Source organism: Parasteatoda tepidariorum, chromosome 10, assembly GCF_982258835.1.
Source record: "Parasteatoda tepidariorum strain Cologne lab strain chromosome 10, Ptep-v5.0, whole genome shotgun sequence".
Lineage (NCBI taxonomy): Eukaryota > Metazoa > Arthropoda > Arachnida > Araneae > Theridiidae > Parasteatoda > Parasteatoda tepidariorum.
In genome coordinates, this window is record NC_141764.1 from 72,006,025 (window position 1) to 72,021,676 (window position 15,652).

Sequence of the window (15,652 nt, forward strand, 5' to 3'; positions counted from 1 at the left end):
AATATGGAGCTAAGATTAAAAATATTATCGGGTTTTTTAACCTTGGTTACGCGATACTATGCTTCAGTTTAACACCTTATTAAAATAACAGAAAATTTGCATTGTATTATGTTTCAAGGTCAATTGGCCAGTAAACGTCAATCATTGATATACTCCTTCCATCCAAGTATGTGAAATAAGGATGAACTTTTTCTCAAATAACTCTAATTAACATCTAATTAACTCTAACTCTTATTAACTTTAATTAACCTCTCTTTTAAATCATTCATTTCCACAATGAGTTTCTTTTTATTAAATAATAGCAATAATAAGAGATATTTAAGTTGCGTCTAGAAATATATATTCGGTTTCTCTACAAAAAAATTAATTTATTACTTCTTTAATTTCAATTATATCAAATTGTTAGTAATTACAAAAAAAAGTTTTTTTTATTGTTCATTGAAATTAAAAACTGTTTATTGTATTTACCCCCTTTTTCTAGTGTACTGCTACTATTGCAAAAGAGTAAAAAGGGTATGATGGGGGAAAAGGGAAAGGGCTTTGGAAAAAGAAACCCAAGCCTATGATCAATTTTTTTTTACGTTCTAGGACTCAATCTCAATGGTTTGAGAACCCAGCGTTATAAGTGCAGACGATATTTTAAGTTACGAAATCGGACTCAAAAACGAACTTTTTCCCCCTTCTAAATCGGATTATCGAATCTCAAAGTATAGGGGGAGGGGGGAGAGGGTAGTCGAAATCTGGTCAGTTTCAGCAGGAGCATGGTTGAAAGTTTGGACCACTTAGTGCTAATTTCATTTTATATGTATTTAGCTACATCTCGAGAAGTAGTGTAGCGAATTTAAAACTTTTTCCGTCCAATTATAAACATAATTTGTCCAAAAATAATTTCATGTAAAAAATAATTTCTTAATAATCATTTCTGATTTTCAATTATTTAATTTACCTGAGGCAAACAAATTCTTACACCAATTTAGCTCTGCAATTTTGAATGATGAAGGGGAAAATATAAAATTTATTTAGCTCGAATATCATCGAACGTTCGAATATCATCGAATCTTTTAAAAAAAAATTTAAAATAAGACTTCTTTGAGATGGCTAAATATTTTAAGATCCTCCCCACTTTTTAAGGGTCAAGAATGTAAATCCGTAGCAAAAAAATTTGCGCTTACTCAGAGAAAGTACATTTATATGCCAGTTTTGTAAATTAAATTATCGTCTGCAGTCTAATCAATCAAAATATTTTTTTTAGGTATGGTACACTATTGTGACAATAATTGATAAGCCTCGCATCATGGTAAATGAAATATTTAGTGAACTTTGTTAAAATTAAAATGGGCTTAGAATCTATGGAAATATTAACAAGCTTGCTTATAAAATATTTTCCATTTAGCTAAAAGCTTTTCAGACTGTTCAAATAATTACTTCAATTTAAAAAGACATTCTTGTTCTTTCCCTTATATTAATTTACGATTTTTTTATCCATAATACCTCACGAAACAATTAAAAAAAAATTATAACATCAAATTAATGCTTATATATGAAATCCAACTTATTAAGACAAGTGTAATAAATTGTCCAACTTGCTTATTTTATTATATTAGGTTTATTAATTGAGTCACAAATTATAAATGTTCATTATTATAAGTATATCAAATAATTAAAAAAAATGTCTTTAATTAAACAACTTAATAAATTAAAAAGTTCGTGAAAATTGTTTCACGTTTAAATATATGGATACATTTCTGTAAAATAAATAAATAAAAAAAATAAGACTAAAATCCATTAAAACATTTTAACTTACATTCTCAGTGAGTTAAACTGAAAGGATTATCACTTGCTCTTCCTGAATCACAATTGATCAAAAATGATGCTCGCTCAAGTTCAGGGAGAAAGACGAGAGAAAAAAAGAAATTAACTTCAATCCTTGGCCACCAGATTACCCTTCAGTGAACCTGGCAACACCTTGCGTAGAGACGGTAAGCGAGCGCCCTCTATTGACGATCTGCAACAAAGGCCAGACAAGCTCATGTGCAACTACACAGACACCAACACTGTGTGATTTTGTCTGCCTAGTTCGCTGTTAAGTTCACAGTTGACTCTGCTCAGCCAATGCACGCCCTTCATGCTCGCCCAAATGCAATTCTACGCAGCAGTATTGGCTGAGCAGAGCAATCCCCGTGGCCAATGAAATAAAGAGGCGGAGCTAATTTCTCTGAACAAAGAAAAGAGTTAAGCTGGTTTGTGTGATTATGCTGCTACGTTGCCACCCTCCCCACTATTTCGTACCCGCCCTATCTTTTCATGATCGATTGACTTTGACAAAAAGCTGTCCAATCCCGCGTCAGTATTGGTGGGACTAAATGTGTGACAATAGAGACAGGGACAATGGAACTTATTTTAGAAGGGTTTGATTGCCTCTGTTCGTTTTTCAAATGGTTTCAAATGTTCTTTTATTTTAATATCGGCATGTTTGAAGAGTGATTTCGCACTTTTTTTTTGTCCTTTTGATATTCTTATCTTGAAATTCATAGTCAAGATTGAGTTTTAAAAATATAGGATTTAATATAAATTTAAATTAACAACTGGCGAAACAATTGTTATTAAAAAAATATATATCTAAAAATTTAGGATCTGATTGTGTAGCTCATTTTTCAAGTTAACAAACAAATCAAATTTAATTTTAAGGTTTTTCAGGTTTTTGGTTTAGGAGAAACAATTATTATTAAATATATTTAAAAACTTAGGATCTAACTCCGTATCTCATTTCTCACGTTAGCGAACAAATCAAGTTTAATTTTTAGTTGTTTTTTTTTTAATGTTTTTAATTTAGAAGAAACAATTATTGTTAAATAATTATAATTAAAAAATTTGGATCAAATTGCGTATCTCATTTTCCACGTTAACGAACAAATCACATTTAATTTCAAGAATTTTTAGGTTTTTGTTTTAGGAGAAACAATTATTATTATCAAAATATATTTAAAAACTTAGGATCCAATTCCGTATCTCATTTTTCACGTTAACGAGCACATCAAGTTTAATTTTAAGGTTTTTGTTTCAGGAGAAACAATTATTATTAAAAAAATATTTGTAAAAAGTTAAGATCTAATTGAACGGCTCATATTAAAATTTAAATTACAGCAGACCTAATTTTTCGGATTTTTAATCATTTAGTTAACATCTAATTTTTTAAGCACTATAACTCTTCAATCAAATAAATTATTAAGAAATAAATTTTTTATTTTTATAAGCAACTAAATTATGTTGATTACTTTGCAAATTTGTGTACCAGTATTAAATTAGACTTTCCATACGTTAAATAGAATAATAATTATTCAAAACAGTACCCTCTAATTTGAGTTTGCATAATAGAAAATAAAATGTAATTTTAAGGAAAAACAATGACAACTGAAGTTTCGATTTGTTTAATATTAATAAGTATATTGCTTATATTGTAAAAATATAGGCGGAGAAACTTGCATTTTCTCTTAAATATAGTTTAAAATAAAATATTTATCTGAATTTAAAGTTAACCATTGATAAATTGTAATGTTCTTTTGAATCCAATGCATAGTTATCGCTTGAGGTAACTATAATGTTTAAAAATTTACAATAAGTCAAATGTTATATTTTTAAAATTTACTAATGCAGTTTAAAAAATGATTTTTAACCTCATTTTCAATATTAATCTATTGGAATATTAGTTTATAATATAATACGTAGTTATTGCATCTGTAGCTACATGTATTGTGACTTAATTATTGATAGAAGTTGTATTTATTCCCAAATATAACTTAGAAAATGGCATTTCTCTGTTTAAATTTGCATGTGTCGTTTAATTGCAATCAATGTTTGTTTAAATTTTAGCTCATCTACTGAAAACTCTAACTTACTTAGTGGTTTTTGTTTCATCGAGAAAGTATAAATAAACAAATCTTTCGACTCTTTATAGCTTCTCTAAAATTTAAAATAGGATTATGAATAATTTACAGGAGTCTAGCATAAGCACAGACATCATTTAAATACAAACACCTATGTGAAGCAATGAGAAGAAAATTTACAATTTTATTTAATTTAGAGCTTAAATTTGAAAGAGAAATATACTATGACGTTCTTCATGCTCGATAAAAGTCATAAAGATGATGTTAATGACTTAAAACAACTTTTGATAGGCAATTAAATATGCTCTTTTCAGAACTGGACTAACTAGTATTTTTTAGATTTTGAATTATTATTATTATAATTTTTTTTTAATTCAACCAACAAAAAATATAAAGTATTAACCAATATGCAAGTGCTAGCATAAATTTAAGCAACATGCTGTATTCAAGCCAATTACAAAGTTCTCTCTTAGTAAGTTTTCTAAAGTCTAGTATTTCTTAGTACAATTTGAATTAAGAAAAGCAGATTTAAGGACAAAACTTTGAATAAATAATATTACACAGAATATTTTAGTTGCAGACGAGTCCAGTTTAGAAAAAAATATGCATTATTTTCTGTTTTCAGTAATTGGGAGAGAAATGTAGCCGTTCCCTAATATATAATTTAAAATATTATAATTGCAGCCCTGTTCATATTATTTCTTCTTGTAATAAAGTTTGCATGTAATACAATTTTTATTGTAAAGAATGACTCGTGATAAGTATTTAATAAACTTGTATTAAATTATATTTTGTCTAAATGATATTTTAAGAAACCCATTGTTATATTATGTACTAATTAAATGGGTCGAATAGTTCCTGAGAAGTTGAATTTTATAAATATGTCTTTTTCAAATGAACAAAAAGTGAAATTAACATTAAGGGATCCAAACTTTAGACATCTCTACTGACCAAACTATTAGGAACATATTTCCCAGAATGAGGCTATCCCTTATAATTTTGTGGGTCAGAAATCTGAAACTTCATACATACACCACACCCATAAGAACGGGGAATCAGAGGGATTCGGTGAAACGACCCTGATACGAAAAAGGTTATGTTTATTCACAAAAAGTATGGTTCTGTGTCTGATTTCGCATGATACCATCTCTCATAGTATAATATACCGTCTACACTTATAAATTAACATATTTGAGGTCACTCCCTGGAATCATAAAGATTGAGTCATGGAACTTGAAGATCCGACCATTAGAGCAAAAGTTATTTAGGGTGGTCTGTTTTTTATTTAGCGTTTTTACACAATAAGAAAATGTAGTGTATCTTAACACCGGAAATGGTTGCAACTACTTCACAGCATCGTGGCGTAGAACCAACAATAAAAAATGTTGGTGTATAGATTTGGTGTTGAGATAAGCTAAAATGTCTCACAATGCATATAGTCGCATTTCTTATCCATTTTTTTTCACTAGTATAGCTTTGTTAATTTTTTCATTTCTTGCTTGTTTATTTATTGGCAACACACATTCCATACTCATTAAAATAAATTTAATTGATGTTATTCAGACAATGATGTTATTCAGACATTAAAATAAATGTTATTCAGACAAATTCTTTCAAACAAATGTTATTTTGTCAACGAAAATGGTTGCAACTATACATCAAATTTTTTACAATATGTTCAAATGTAAACAAACTGCATACGATGTCTAAAGCGTGCCAATTTTATATAAGTTTTTGAATGATAACTACAGTTCTGAACTTAAAAATGTATTTAGTTTACTTCAATATCGAAAGTGGTGCCAACTGTGCGCCAACATTTTTTACACTGTAATTTAGAATGATAAAAACACTAACTAAATGTATACTCAAAATTAATGAAATACTGCTCAAGGATTGCTGAATCCTCAAAAGTGAGAGTTTTGTTTCTGAGAGGGAATGGGTAGACTATTTACACCATTCAAATTCGCTGTCTTCGTTATACGGTGCCAGTTGAGCAATGCTATTTTACAAAATAATTTTTCTTAAGCTTGATTACACAATAATATGATTTAACTTGAACAAAAGCATGTCTCATGTCTTAGTACTTTACCATAGGAGACTTTTTTTAGATTTTGACAATTTGGTAATATTTTTCAATGTTTTTCCGTGGATTCTTGGTATTTTTGTTCGTGGATACTTGGTAGTCGGAACGCTATAACGAATCTCTTATGGCTCCGAAACCATATCTGAAGGATTCTGAAATTTGCACATCAACCACTAGGAGCAATTTTAGTCCTTGATCCGACAAATAGTTTAAAAATTTCAGTTTGCCCTTTCAAGAGAGAAGATTAAAAAATAAAATTTTGTCATTGGTTTAAAAATTAGTAATTACTATAAATCAAACTGCAGACGATTCTGATCGGGCATTTATTGCTTTTTATACACTCAGTAATCGTAATTGCCAGTCAGGTCTACGTTACTAAATTACTATGTATTACCAAAATTATCTTAAAACACGTTTTTATTTGGCTTATAGTAGTGGATTTAAAACATGCTTTAAGAGAATTAAATCATTTAAAATCAACCGTACCTAAATTAATAAAAAAAAGTCATGTACTAAAAATCAAAATTAATAGCGTAAACATAATTATTCGTTTAGGAAGAAATCGCAAAAAATAGCCATATCATTAATATAACCAATGATTAATATATCATTAATGCAACCATATCGTTAATAACAGAGAAGATAGTAGATTTATAAAAAGTCTTTCTCTCAAGTTCTATGCAATATAAAAATGTGATTTTAAATTGAGATTTATTGTCGATATACCATAGTAACAAAGATAAGAAAATACTGAGTAAAAATAAAACGCATTTTTTTAACGACTCGATAAATCCTAAAACGATTAAATTTTTTTTTAATCGAATAATTTGAAAATATTTTTTTTACAGAAACAATTTTTCTATGGTTTCAAAAGATGAAAGTAAGAAATGAAATATCGGGTTTAGCTTATAAGAATATAGTTGATATATTTATTGCATCAGTAATTCTCTAGTGTGTTCATTTCATGTAAAGTGTATCTTAAAACGTGTTGCAGTAATTTCTTATAAAATGTTTACAGAAGGCAAATAAAAAGATGATGGTTTATTTGATCTTATTATTATCCAAATACTGGTATCTTTTAATCTGTTTTTTTTTCTTTTTCTTTTACTTTTTTTTTTTTAAATTTATAAGAAACTTTCAACATATTTTGGGATCAATTTTATATGAAATGAACATAATGTATCTGGAGAATTATTAAGACTATAGCAACTCGATTTTTATAAGTTACGCCGATATTTTTTTTAAAACGTTTTATGTGCAGAACCATAGTATTAGAATTTTTTAAAAATGTTTTTAAGTTAGTTTAATATTTTATAAGATGACATTGAGGAGCTTTTTTGTTTTGTAAATTGTCAGATTTCTAATGATTTACACCAGAGCCAGATGTATACAGTGCGTAAAAAAAAAAAAAAAAAAAAAAAAAAAAAAACGTTTTTAATGGTTTAATCTCAAATATGCAAAATTAATTAGTGTATTTTAGTAATTTTTAGTGCTTTATTTAATTATATTCGAAAAATTTTGAATTTTCTGCTACACGGTTTTTTACATCATTCTAACGTAAATTTTTCATGGCAAAGTATAAAATTTGAGCGAAATCAATTTAATAGTTCCTGACAAATTCAATTTTAAAAAGTCGTAGGTTTAAATTTCAATTTCTCAGTAACTATTAAGCAGATTTCGTTCAAACTTTGTATTTTGCCATATGAAATTAGTAATTTTAAAACAATTCGAAAAATTGTATACCTTACAATTAAAAATTATTTCGAATAGTATTAAATAAAATAATAAAAAGCAATGAACGTCTGCTGAAATGTAATTTTTTTCATTGAATTATCCTTGGATAAACGAATTTTATTATTGTGTGCAAAGTTCTCGAGATATACGCGATAGTTCTCGATACGAGATAGTTCTCGAGACGAACTTTTTAACATTCTCCTGACCAAACTATTAAGACCATAATTCACAGATTGCCGGCTACCCCATATATTTTGGGATACAGAATTCCGAATCAATGGAGAGAAAAAATGTATGTTTCTTCCGAGAAAGTACGTTTTTATGTCTGATTTTGTAATTTAAAATATGGCCGGCATTAATATGTTAAAAAATCTGAGGTTCCCCTCAAACCATTAAGAGGGAGTCTTCATTGGGTGAGAATTTATTCAAAGTAGCCATTATTATTTTTTTTAATGGAAATTATATTAATTGTTATGCTCTGAAGTGCAGTTCCGTGTTAGAGGTTTAGTAGTATTTCCTCGGAGAGATTTTAAATTTGGAAACAGTTCAAAATGCCTGTTTACAAAAATAAACATTGTTCAAAATGTGCACTTAAGAATTGGCACATTTCGAAATGCGTGTTTACGAATTTCGAATGGCAGCAGAAATTGAGCATTTTGAACTTTCAACCCAAATTTAACAACTAAACGAGAAAATTCACGCTAGCTTTTCCTTACTTATTTAAATACTAAGCATAATTATTAACGGATGCAGCCGTGGTAGCTTAGGGAACTGAGCGTTCGCTTTCCAAGGTGGTGAACCGGGTTTGAATCCCAGGGATGGCTGGTTGATACGAATTCCGCTTGCATCGACCATAGTGCTGGCGAAAAATATCCTCAGTGGTTGACAGATGATGTCTTAGAGTCCATTTGCAGTCAGGCTAACTGTGGGAGGTTTTTGTACTTTTACTCTCCATGAAACGCAAATGCGAGTTAGTTCCATCAAAAAATCCTCCACGAAATCACATTTCTCCCAATACTTGATCCAGGACTTCCCTTGTTTTCTGGATTGGGTTCAAAAGTAGAAGGCTGTGGAGTTGAACTTTGGTAGTCGTAAACTCAAAAATTGGTTCGGCTGTTCAACGCCGGTTGTAAAATAAAATCATTATCGGGCAAAGTCCTGAACTCTGGGGTCTTGATAGCTATGTTACACCACAAATGTAACTTTTCAGACGACGACTTCGTATTCAGAACTCTAAACGATAAAGTAAACTTCAAAACTCCGAAGTCCAACAACGCAAATTTACTACCACTATCAAAAATTCGGGCAACTTTGTAAAAATAACCGTTGACTTTTAAGGTCTTGGACGAATTTTATCAAATGGGCAATTTCACATGACACATTTATTTGGTTTCATTAGTTTGTTACATAAAAAAAGAACAAATACTCTTGAAGGAAGTTTCAAAAACGGATTTAAAAGCTATGTCCATTTTTGTAAACACGCTTTTCAATCTCAGTCCAGATTTAAAAACTCAACGACGATTTGTAATAATGCAAATAAAAATATCTGCAACTTAAACTCTTTGCATATCATTTATGATCAACAACAAATTTCATTTAAGGACAATATTTTGTTCTAGCTTTCCTTTTTTTTGGCATCTCTTTAGCTCTAAGATAAAATCGAGACTCATTATTACTATAAATACCACAAATAAAGGTGTCACATCTATAAATGATAGGCTACTAAATTCTAATTCTTGGATAGGTGACTTTTCATTGGTGGACAGTCTGTTACTAATTGTATGATTTCATCGAAACGTATCTGATACAGTGCGATGCCCTCCATTGCAACCTTTTTCTTAATTATTTTGATGTAAATTTACAAACGATGCGAAGATTTAATAACTTCCTCTTTGTATTCGAAAGATTGATATGTTTATTTTTATCGAACAAAGAAAGGGATATGCCTGTAAAGGCGTTAAGAGAATGGAGCTTAATAATACGTAAAGAATTCGGGTAGAAAAGATTTGGAACATAGAATTTAATTTATTGTCTTTTTTTTTTTTTTTTTTTTTTTTTTTTTTTTTTTTTTTTTTTACCGTTTCATGATAAATTTAGTATGTTTGATTTAAATCGTTCGTTAATTATTTCGAATGTCTGATTTAAAACGTTTTGACTGATGAATTTCGAATGTTGGACTTAAACCGTTTGATGAATTTTAAGCATCTGATTTAAACTGTTTTTATTTATATATATTATTATTATCATTATTTTGATGAATTTAGCATGTCCGATATAAACCATTTTTTCCTGATGAATTTCGAATGCTGGATATAAACCATTTGATGAATTTCGACTAACTGATTTAAACAATTTTTTTTTAATAATTTCGAATGTCTGATTTGAACTATTTTTTTTCTGGTGAGCTTCGAATGCTAGATTTAAACCGTTTGATGAATTTTGAATATCAGATTTAAACCATTTCTTGATAAATTTAGTGCGTCAGATTCAAACCATTTTTTAATGATTTCGAATCTCTGATTTAAACCATTTTTTTTTTCTGATGAATTTCAAATACTGGATTCAAATTCGTTAGATGAATTTTGAATATCTGGTTTAAAACGTTTCTTTCTTCTTCTTCTTCTTTTTTTTTTTTTTTTTTTTTTTTTTTTTTGACGTTTTTTGGGGGTGCGGATTCATGAAATGTCTGTATTTTAAACAATTTATACAAATAATTAATTGTAATAATTTAGAATAATGCAAAATTTAAAAACCATATAAATAAAGCAGAATGTTTATATGTATGCATGTATGTATCTTATGCAAATCCTCAATTCTGAGCCGATCTGCACCAAATTTGGTGCACCTTTCATATATATAAATCTCATATGCATAAACATACCACTCTCCGATCACCGGTTCACGTGTTGCATCAAAAAAAAAAGTTTTTCATAAAATTTGGTAAATATTTTAGAATATAATGAGACGTGGTGCCTCAGGGAATAGAACTCCAGACGCCCAATGAGGTGGCCACTGAGGATATACAGTGGCTTGGTCGGTGTGAGGCGGGTGCGGAATTCGTATCGAACAGTCATCGCTGGGATTCGAACCCAAATATGATCAGTGGTAGACGGATCATCGCTTAGAGTCTTCTTGCAGTCAGGCTAACCATGTGAGGTTTTCATGATTTGACTCTCTATGCAACGCACATGAGGGTGAATTCCATCAAAAAGTCCTTCACGAAGGTAAATTTCTCCCAATATTTGATCCAGGACTTACCTTGTCTTCTGGATTGGATCCAAAACTACAAGGCAAGGAACCAATCGAATTGCCAATGAACTAATTGAATTACAAGGCATTGTACCAATTGAACATTGGCAGTCGCAATTCCCTGGTCTCCTTTGCCCTGTGACGTTGCCATGTTGCATCTTTTCGTCGCCAAGCCATCCCTAGTTGTATCAATTTCTTTGCTGAGTAAGTACGAGCTCCTGCGGGGACAGCTCGGGGTTAAGCTAGTTATTGGTTGTCTCGAACTTAAAATTAGGTCGGCCACTCAACGACTGTGAATAAATTATAAAATTACTTTATTTTAAGATGTGCTAAAGGTTATTATCGAAAATAATTTTACGAATTATTTTCGAGAAATTACAATTTTTTAATTTTAGCAATATTTACAAATTGAAATTTTTTAAAAAAAATGAAATTTGTGTGAACCATTCGTGTGAACCATTTGTGTGAAGTTAAATTATGGGAGAAAATGTACTTATTCGTATACGAGAATCAAAAAGAAAAAAAATTACCATACTCTTATTGACGGCAAGGATGCTTAATTAATTTTGGTAAGAAATACAACATTTGGTTTTTTCATCAATATGCTCTAAATATGTTAATATTGGTACCTAAGATACCTGCTGTTGGTACTGCGGAAATAGGTTTCTAACAGCTAAACGGAAGTATCAGAAGTTAATCATGGTAATTTTTGACTATCAACTATGACTGACCTTGAATAATAGCATTATGTCAAATGATGCCGAATACAGTTTATGTTTATTTTGATGAGATGAACTTCTTAAGACGTGTTTTGCTTAATCTAATGATGGAAGGAAACCAGGAAGGGCAATTCAATAATAATAAATTAATATATAGTATATATATATATATATATATATATATATATATATATATATATATATATATATATATATGTTTCAGCTGAATTAGTTTTGTCGGTGAATGTCTTCCAGACATGTGCAAGATTTTATGGTGTTGATCAATTGCAATTTATTGATTATTTACTTTTTCTAACCCATACGACGAATGGGTATTAAGCTATTTTATAATCATTCTGTTAAATATCTATTCCAAGTCTCCATTGCTTGAGCAAATTATTTGATGAATTTTGGGTTTCTTTAATGGGGTACCTGCAAGTGACGTAGTGTGGATATCTCTATCCTGATTGGTTGTTGGAACGCGGTATTTGTTTACTTTAGTATCTGTTCTTTCTATTCTTTTTCGAGTAAGCCAAGCCCGTCTAGCATCGATTCTCTTTGGTGACGTAATCTATATTCTTTCACCGTATATTTCTTACTTAACACAAAGCCATGTAGAATATAAACAAACTAATTATGCATCGAAATTGCCAGGTACACAAAACGAAATATATCAGGGCTACAATAATAAGCATAAACAAATAATAAATCTGAGATAAGTAAAAGACGTAGACGAGAAAAAATTATATTGCAACAAATTCGAGATGCGATACGGCACTGTATTGAATTAATTTCACGTTAACTAACATTCTAACTTATGTGGAGAAACTTAGTTCAACTTTAACACGCCTTTGCTTACAACTATCACCTGACGTCATAAGTCACATGTGTGGGTATCCGAGATCTTCCTCTTTTTGAGGTGCAAGTACCTAATTGTTTTCTAATTTTCAACTTTAAACTTTTGTTGTTAAATGGAATAAAGCACTTCACTTTAGAAAAATAAGTTATTTCAGAAAAATTGTGCAAAATTTAAAATTTACATTTATCATAACTTTTATAAATATCGATTTCAACTCATCAATATTTGCACTAACTATTTCAAATTAAAAGTAAAACATTTGAAAGCTATTTCTACATCCTATTTGAGCAAACGATTTCATAAACTTGAATATTTTTTTTCGTCGTTTTATAATATTTAATTCTAAAATTTTGTTGTTAAAGGAAATAAAATTTATCACTCGAATAGAAACAAAGTAATTCCAAAGCAATTATACAAAATTTAAAGGCAACATTTATTTTTTTTTCGTAAATATTAATTCCAAGTTTTTAGTTTTTCCAGTTTTTATTAGTCCCATATTACTAACCATTTTATAATTTTAAATTTGTAACCTTTTTTCGGTTAAACAAGATAAAAACATATTACGAAATTTTTTGGCTAACAATTTATTCCAGAACTACAACCCTTCGATTAAAGTTTTAATAAAAAAAAAATCAGTATATTTGATTTCCGACGACATTGTAAAAATATAAAACGATTTTGTTTCTTTAACTCCAATGCAAACGACAAATGAAAATACAAAATATCTCCTGCTATGTGACACAGAAGGATTCTAATTCAATTATATCACAGCAAGTGTCGGAACGATAGAGGAAATGCAGACGATCGGCACCTTACCATCTGCGACCTCAACTTATTGTATTCTAAAAACCAATTAAAAGGATTGTTATTGTAAGGAACATCTGCAAAATGGCGATCGCCTATCGCTTGATTTGCATTCTTAAATACACACTGTTACAATATCATTAATTTATGATATATGTTGAGGAAACCTCTGGATCCTTATTTTGATACGGGAAAAATTGTTATGATGTGATAAAGATAAAGACACTCTATTAAAATATATCACACAATAATAACAAGTTCTATGATGCTACGTGATGAATTAAGATTTCGAAGATATTTTTATTACGGACTAATATTGCAAATGCTATTATGCGAGAAATTTCAGTCAAGTTAATTATTTTAAAAGAAGTTCTAAATCATTACCAACGATTCAAATTTAGTGAAATATAAAATTAGAATAAAAAAATATAAATCTAAGAGTTGTTTTTAGACCATTTAGACCACTTATGTATAAGATAATTTTATTTTATTAATCTACTTTATCATAGTTTACTTATCTACTTAGTCATGTTTTTTTTTTAATTTTTGTTTCATTGCACATAATTTTTTTTAGAAAAAAAGCTATTAAAATACTACTAAAAGTTAAATTTTTATAATTTTTCAACTTTGACTCATAATGTCTAAAGCATTGAAATCATTTTATGAAAACCGAAATTCAAATTTACCTAAAATCTTTGGATTAAAAGGGGTAAAGACAAATTTCTCTGAATAACTCTTGACTTAATTATCATACGAAAAGTAATCGTAACAATAAAATGAATAATTTTAAAAGTAAAATAAATAAGATCAACAAAACAGACTATATTAAACTTTTAAAATTTCTGGATAATACTAAATTAAAATTTCCTAATGAAATAGGAAATAGTTTAAATGAATATTTATTCTGGTTGATATGAAGCTATTTTAAACTTTTAATAGACTTGGATAATACTAATTTAAAATTTCCTAACGAAATTGGAACTAACTGAAATGTAATTTGATCTGGCTGATTTGAGACTATTTCAAACTTTTAACAGACTTGGATAATACTAAATTAAAATACCCTAACGAAATTGGAACCGACTGAAATGTATATGGGAACTGATATGAAGCTATTTCAGATTTTGAACAGACTTGGATAGTACTAAATTAAAATTTCCTAACGAAATTGGAAGTGACTAAAATGTATATAGGGACTAATTGATATGAAGCTTTTTTTGATTTTTAACAGATTTGGATAATACTAAATTAAGATTTCTAACGAAATTGAAACTTACTGGAATGTATATTGGAGCTGACTGAAATGATTATAGAAACTAACTGACATGAAGCTATTTCAGATTTTTAGCAGATTTGGATAATACTAAATTAAAATTTCTTTACGAAATGGGAACTGACTAGAAAGTATATAGGAACTGGCTGAAGCTGAAATGACTAGAGGAACTAACTGATATAAAGCTATTCTAGATTTTTAACAGATTTGAATAATATTAAATTGAAACTTCCTAACGAAATCGGAACTGGCAGAAATGAATACTTGAACTGTCTGATATGAGGCTATTTTAAACTTTTAACAGTTTTGGATAATACTAAATTAAATCTTTCTCGCGAAATTGGAGCTTGTTGATATGAGGCTGTTTTAGAATTTAACAGTTTTAGATGACATTAAATTACAATTTCTTAACGAAATCGGCACTAGTTGAAATGAATAAATCAACTTTATCTAAATATCGCTCATCAGGGCCACGTGCGAATGAAAATAGTCGTTTAACAATGGCTCTAATTAGAATGTTTTAAACGGTAACATCATGTTTGGTAACGAATCAATAAATCCGGATGTAACGCTAATGAGATTTCATTTCTGTTTTACCGATGTCTATTTAACGCTTGAACTGACTCATCCGCCAAATCTAAATGAAGTCATCCGATATTCCTGCCAGAAAGCATCCGATCGCATCACCTACCTTGGATATTTATTATTCGTATATATTTCGAAAAATAATCACACTTCTAAATTAGGTATATTTTACCTTATGTTGAAATCAGTAATTAAAATAAATATAACGGATTTCTAACTTGTTCTAATCGGAAGACATTATCTGTGAGTTAACTTGTTGCTAAAGGAGAAATACAGTTTTATAAAAATCCAATTTTTTAAAGGTTAATTAAGTGAAGTTGCCGACCGGACTATGTAGGACTCAGGGTACTGGCATCAGAAGGGTAGGGGAAAGTGGGGTCAATTGTAGCATTTTTTACTTAACTATTTTTAACTAACAAAAAATCCAATATATTATCAGCATTAATTGACAGACGAGTAAAG

The 15,652-nt window shown here is 29.2% G+C and overlaps 1 protein-coding gene and 1 long non-coding RNA gene across 5 annotated transcripts in view; one reads left to right on the forward strand and one right to left on the reverse strand.

The window, feature by feature from the left end:
- Positions 1–2,097, reverse strand: part of LOC107449509 (paired box protein Pax-6) — a 198,361-nt gene extending 196,264 nt beyond the window's left edge. The window contains exon 1 of one of the 3 annotated variants that reach the window (XM_087152983.1): positions 1,805–2,097. The gene's annotated coding sequence lies outside the window, so the exon portion shown is untranslated. The remainder of the gene's footprint in view (positions 1–1,804) is intronic. The other 2 variants (XM_087152986.1, XM_087152985.1) reach the window with 2 other exon arrangements.
- Positions 1–15,652, forward strand: part of LOC139426203 (uncharacterized) — a 355,230-nt gene that overhangs the window by 204,090 nt on the left and 135,488 nt on the right. The gene's annotated exons all lie outside the window — the stretch shown is intronic.